We start from the raw sequence: 6,329 nt of genomic DNA, 5'->3' as shown, positions 1-6,329 counted from the left end.
ACAGAATTTTTGATTTTGTTATTGAAGTGAACATTTTCCCAGGAATTATAATCAACATTAGTTGTTCATTGTCCTGTTGATTGCTTAATCAACAAGATTAAGCAGTAAAAAAAAAACCCTGAATATATCACAAGAGTAGCAATTATGTGTTGTAGCCAAGAGGATTCAAATATGATGTCTGTTTAGTAACTTTTATTTTTTTCTTCTGAAAAGTAATACTCTCTTCTGTTTTTTAGAAGCTCATTTTTATCTGCTTTGAGCAATTCTATGTCAAGACCTTAAGCTCTGTGTCCACTTTCCTTTCCTTCCTTCTCTAAGTGCATAACCGTATCTTTTTTTTGATATTGCAAACGTTTTTTAAAAGCTATAATTGGATCAGAAAAAAAAATTGGCTGTGGTTTTGTTTTGCCTTTTTAAAGAATTGTTTAGTTATTTTATTTTGTTATTATTATTTTCTAAATTGACCAGAGAAAGACAGAGAGAGAGAAAGACAGAGAGAGAGAAAGTGAGATAGCAAGCCACCAGGTCTGGGACCAGGACTGTGATCAGCCATGTGAGAATCCACCACAACTACCACGCCACCTGCCAGCCCCAGTGGGTTGTGGTTTTATGTAGAACACTTAGAGAAGCCTCATGATTTAATTACTAGCTCAACAGTAAACTTGTAAATTTCTGAGTGATTGATGGGTAAGGGTAATAATTGGGTAGAGGGAGGTCTGAGGACAGGTAAACCCCGTTGGAATCTTAAGATTGAAAATGGGCTGGTAATTTTCCCCCCGTGATTTTTTAATCACCCTATTTAGTATTTAAAGAAAAAGTTGAGGGGTGGCTGCATGGCCATGTGGTTAAGGCAGCCAGATCCCACATGGCTGACTGCTTGGTTCAAGTCCCACAGAAGTGGCAGCTTGAGAAAAACACCCAGCACTTGTGCATACATGCTCCAAATCCTGGAAAAATGGAGAGACTGAGGAAAAGGGATTGTGGTGTGACCATGCCACATAGGTGGGTGCATTCTTCTCTCTCTCTCTCTCTCTCTCTCTCTCTCTTTCTCTCTCTCTGGCAAGCACATACACATTCTCTTGTCAAAAAAAAAGTGGACAAATTTAAAAATTATAGATTTCAATGATCAGCTGAAAAACCCAAAATTGCTATCTCTAAGAAAATGTGTATTGGAAGATACCATTTCAGTGTTCGTTAAAGTCAATCATTTAACTAGATGATACATTCAATCTTCTCATTCCTACTCTACTTGTGTGGAACTTTGTAGTCAAAGCATGTGAGATGGAATTTTTATTAATATGTATGAAAAGTCAATCCTGGGACCGTAAGACAATAGAACTGGTGACACAACAATGTTTGACCCAATAATAATTTTCACTGAATCAACTAGTGCTAATTGAGATTCTGTTAGGTATGCAGCACTTGAATTTTGATGACTTGATCAGTCAGGGTAAATGGGTCGCATAGTTGTTAAGGCCCTAGACTCTTATGTGACTGACTGCAGTTTGAGTCCCAGACTTGGCCGCTTGAAAGTCATGCCAGGTGCAAGAGCATGCATGCCCAAAATTCCAAAAGGAGGATGGAGGAGAAGGGATCGAAGTGTGGCTATCCCCTCCCTGGGGGTGGGGGTAGGGGATGATTTCTTGCTTTCTGTCTCTCTCTCTTTCTCTGTTTCTCTGGCAATTGTGCATACCCTATAGCAAAAATCTCTCCACATAAATAAATAAATAATACAATTGATCAATCGGTCAATCCAAAAGAGAAGTCAAATAAGGCCTTTGCTTTCTGAAAACTTTTAATAAATTTGGAAAAATAAAGCAGATACAAACAGAGAGCAGACTTTGTGGGTCAGACTGAATTTTTTTGTTTGTTTTATAACTTTATTTGAAAATCAGCAGTTAGTTCTCATCCACATTGACTGTTTGTAGATTTTTGAAAGTGGTAACAGGTACATAGGTCACCAGAGTATAGAGCTTGTTGGGTGAATTTTCATCCTCGTTTCATTTTCTGGACAACCGCACATGGATTCGATATGGGACGTTCCCTATTCTTTTGGCCCAGACAACTGTGTTGAGCCTGATATCAACGCGCACATCTGGAGTCCCCATCTCTTTCATGGCAAATTTCCGAATTTCTTTGAGTGCCCAAGGGGTACGTTTCTTGAAGCCCATGCCATGGATGTGCTTGTGAATGTCGATGGTGTATTCCAGGGTCACCGCCTCATTGATGGCAGAATGGCCCTTCTTTTCTCCACCCTTCTTTGCGGGAGCCATTCTGCCCAGCCTAAGCTGGAAAGCCAGACTGAAAGTTAAATACAATGTATGCCTTATGAGTTAAACAGGTAGTGAGAAATGTTGGCTTTGATAATCATAAAAAGGTTGGGTCTGGACCAAGCCTAGTACAGAATCCAAATACAATGAAGGAATTTACATTTGTTCAGATAAAGACACTCTGTGCTACTGAAGAAAGTTGTCTTTCCATATTATTCAAATTGTAATTATAAAATGGAAGTCTTGAAAATACAAATGTTTATTTGGTAATCCTGGCTAAATTCCACCTTAGAGGAGTAAGGATAAGTGAAAAAACCACAGCCAACTCAATTATTTAATTTCACTGTATTAAAGCTCAAGGTTGCCAAATGATCTCATTACCAAATTATATCCTAAGGTCATGCTGGGAAAATAAGCTATTCTATGCCAGACACACTATTCCCAAGTGTAATTCCTGGCCAGTATTATTTCTGAAGTTGCAAAATGGCTGTGTTTTTCATCGGAAAATTCCAGCCTCTGCCGCTGGTACTCTTGGAGACTTCCGTAGATGACCTCTTCCAGTGTAACAAAGCATCGGGCCAAACAGTATCACCTAAGTGCACTCCGTCACGTGTGAATACTAGTAGCAGCTCAAAAAGCAAATTCGTAATAGGTTTTGTAAAAAGGCAACCTGAGTTCAAAAAAATCGTATGATAAAGTGATGGATTCTAGTGTCAGTCACTTATGCCTTCTATATATTCTTATGCTATTTACAGGTTATTAAACCACTATCGAAAGAGATATCTTGCCTGGGAACATTACAAACAAAGATGTGAAAGACAGAAGTGTCTAGCTTTCACTTTTTGTGTTTTAGGGCCTGCTTTCTCATTGGTGGGACTTCATACAAGCAAAAGGTTCATGTTCCTTCTTAAAAGAGAAAGTACTCCACTGTTATCAAGGCAAGGAATACCCAGACAATGTCATTTTATTGTGCCAAGGACAACCGAGAAACTCCCGAAAATGGATATTATAATAGCCCCTGCGGGGTAGATTTAGGTCAGGGAAATCTATACCTTGGAGGGAGATGGAGACATTAACTTATTTAGAAGTTGGCTCTCTTCACAGACCCCAGAGTGTAAAGTATCATGTAATTGATCCAAGTGGCCAATATGTCAATCAACAAATCTAAATTGAGTTGACTATCATGTGAAAGGCACCTAACCCTCCAAATTCCTTCTAATTTTCCCAAATGAAAAAGAGCAGCATTGTGCATTGATTTTCTAACTCATGGCCATTACAACACGAATAAGTTTTAAAGTGCCAACAGTGACGGTGTGATTTTACTGTGCTGAGTCTGCACATTGCAATGTGGTGGGAAGAGCTCCCTCTATGGGGCGTGGTTCTGAAGTTCTAGGTTCCAACTCTGGCTCTTCCTACTCAACATTTTTAGTGCCTTTTCTAGAGAGTAAAGACAAGGGTATGGGTGAAAGGTGGTGTGATTCAATCAAAAGACTCCAGTCCTATACTCAATTATGCCACAGCTGTGCTTTTTATTTTTATTTTTTATTTTGTTGAGAGGGCATGTGTACTCACCAGAGGGAGACCAAGAGACAGGGAGAAAGCGAAGTCAAAGCACCCCCAATGGAGTGTGATCATATGGCAATCCATTCCCCTCCATTTCTCCACACTATTGGGATTTTGAACAAGCATGGACACATGCCCTGCAAGTTTTTAAAAATATTTTTTAAATATTTAAGAGAGATTTTTTGCTACAGGGCATGTATACTCACTGGAGAGACAGAGAAACAGAAAGTGAGAAATCACCCCCCAGGGGTGATAGCCACACTGCAATCTTTTCTCTTACATTCTCCTCTCGGGATTTTTTTTTTTTTTTGGAGAAGTTTTCGCTATAGGGCGTGTGCGCTCGCCAGACAGACAGAGAGAGGCAGAGAGACAGAAAGTGAGCAATCACCCCCCAGGGGGGCTGGCCACGCCGCAATCCCTTCTCCTCCATTCTCCTCTCGGGATTTTTGAGCACGCACGTACACGTGCCCAATATGAGTTTAAGCCACTGGGTCTGGGACGTGAACCGCGGTCGACTACGTGGGAGTCCAGCGACATAGCCATTACCCTAACTGCTGGTCCCTCCTCTCGGGATTTTTGAGCACGCACGTACACGTGCCCAATATGAGTTTAAGCCACTGGGTCTGGGATTCGAACCGTGGTCGACTACATGGCAGTCCAGCAATGTAACAATTATGTCATTTGCTGGTCCAAACCTGGTGTGTTTTTTGAGCTGCCAGGGCCAGCATTTGAACAGCCCACTCAGCCATGTGGGTTCCAGCTTCTTTAGCCACTAGGCCATAGGGATGGCCCTTGCTTTGCTTTTTGATTTGAGAAGTTGGCTTCTCTCTTGTCTTCGTTTGCTTGACTGTGAAGAGGTTGTGCTACAACATCTCTAAAGTCTCCTGACACTTTGAAGCAGTCCTTGGAAGCAGAGCATAATTACATTACTCCCAATAGCTGGGTGCTTAGAACTACACCTTGGCTTTTATGCCAGACTCTTGAGGCACGGTTGCAGAGTGGGAAGGATGAGTGATTTTAAAGTGAGACCCAAGAATAGGCACTTACCTGATCTCAAACTTGGTTTTCTTATCTTTAAAATTGGACTAATATTTCCTGCTTGACAAGGTTGCTGCAAAGATGAGAGGTAATGAACACCCTGTCCAGTCCATAGAGGACACTCAGTAAATGGCGTGCTTTTTATTTTTACCTCCATGAATTGCTCAGTGCCAAGGTGTAGCATCGTTCCTATGAGAAAATAAAACTGGCTTTATAACAATCGACCATCTTTAAGGCCTTGCTGTGGCAGACACAGCCTGATGCTATCGTGTGCGACATAAACTGTCAGTAGGAGATTGTAAGAAAACTTTCTGCTGGGGTCTATTAGTTTACAAAGGTATTGGATCCTCCCTTTGTAAGATCTCTCACTTGGATCTAATAGTCGATTGTGGTGGTGAATGCCCAGGGCTGCTCAGGTAGCTAGGCCAGCTGTCGCAGGCTCCAAGTTAGGGAAACGATGCTGATCGTATGTGGTGTCTTCTCAGCATGGTATTTTTCTGGCTCCTGTTTTTCACCAGTATCTAAGCATGTTGTGTTCCCACTTCTTTGTTTCTCTGTTTTTACCACGTCGTGGACAAGGTTAGGTGCTTCCTCTTTCTTTCAGGGAAATGCAGAATGGCATGCCCGTTTCTGCCCACCTTGGCCCCTGTTCTTCATGTTAGGGGCACCCCAGTGATTCTTCTGAGGTGCAAAGTGGTAAACCGTTTACATTTTACATGCTAACACTTGCTTCTGCACCCGACATCGGATAGCTTCATTTCTCCCATTTTTGAGTACCTGCTGTTTATTGTTCTTGGACCTGGGTCTCCAGACTGGCACTCAGAAATGAGCATTTATTTGTAGTGTTTCCAGTTTTCATGGTTTTTCTGGCAACTCCCCATAGAAAGCATGATTCCTGTTCTCGGAATTCACAGTCCATTCACGTGTGGGGAAATAGCAGTACGCACACCAGTGTGACCAATGTGAGCTGCGTTTACAAGCAGTAGTGGCTTCATGCAGGAAGGAGGAAAGTGCTTTGGGCTGGCTGGCAGCTATGAGGAACTATTGAGCTGTGTTTTCCTTGTGGAAGAGGAAAGTCTAGTCTCTGTGTGTGTGTGTGTGTGTGTGTGTGTGTATGTGTTAGTGCTGGGTTTTGTTTTTTTTTAGAGAGGGGTGTGTGGCGTCTCATTGTGTTACCATCCCTCTGTCTCAGTCTCCCGAATAGCAGGAACTGCAGGTGTACCCAGTGCCCCTCATTCAGGGTGGGTCAGGAATCAAATGTGGAGCTTCCGATGTGGCTGCAGCCTGTAGATCAGCGACTTCTAGGTGTGTGCTACTGCAGCTGAGCTGACGCCAGGCTTTCGGAAATGGAAAGGCTGGGGCTAAGGAGTTCCGTCAGGATGGGTAGACTATGTGGTTTGCAGATTCTTCTCCAGAGAACTTTACAATTTAAAAAAAAAAAATTTTTTTTTTTTTTAC

General features: G+C 42.0%; 1 pseudogene; it reads right to left on the bottom strand.

Moving 5' to 3' along the window:
* Nucleotides 1–1,898: 1,898 nt before the first annotated feature.
* LOC102472764 (60S ribosomal protein L31 pseudogene) lies at nucleotides 1,899–2,273 on the bottom strand (annotated as a pseudogene).
* Between the last annotated feature and the right edge of the window lie 4,056 nt (nucleotides 2,274–6,329).

This window comes from Tupaia chinensis, unplaced genomic scaffold (genome assembly GCF_000334495.1).
Source record: "Tupaia chinensis unplaced genomic scaffold, TupChi_1.0 Scaffold000065_1, whole genome shotgun sequence".
NCBI classification, from domain to species: Eukaryota; Metazoa; Chordata; class Mammalia; order Scandentia; family Tupaiidae; genus Tupaia; species Tupaia belangeri.
The sequence above is the reverse complement of the archived record's forward strand: the minus strand, read 5'-3'. Positions and strand labels throughout refer to the sequence as shown.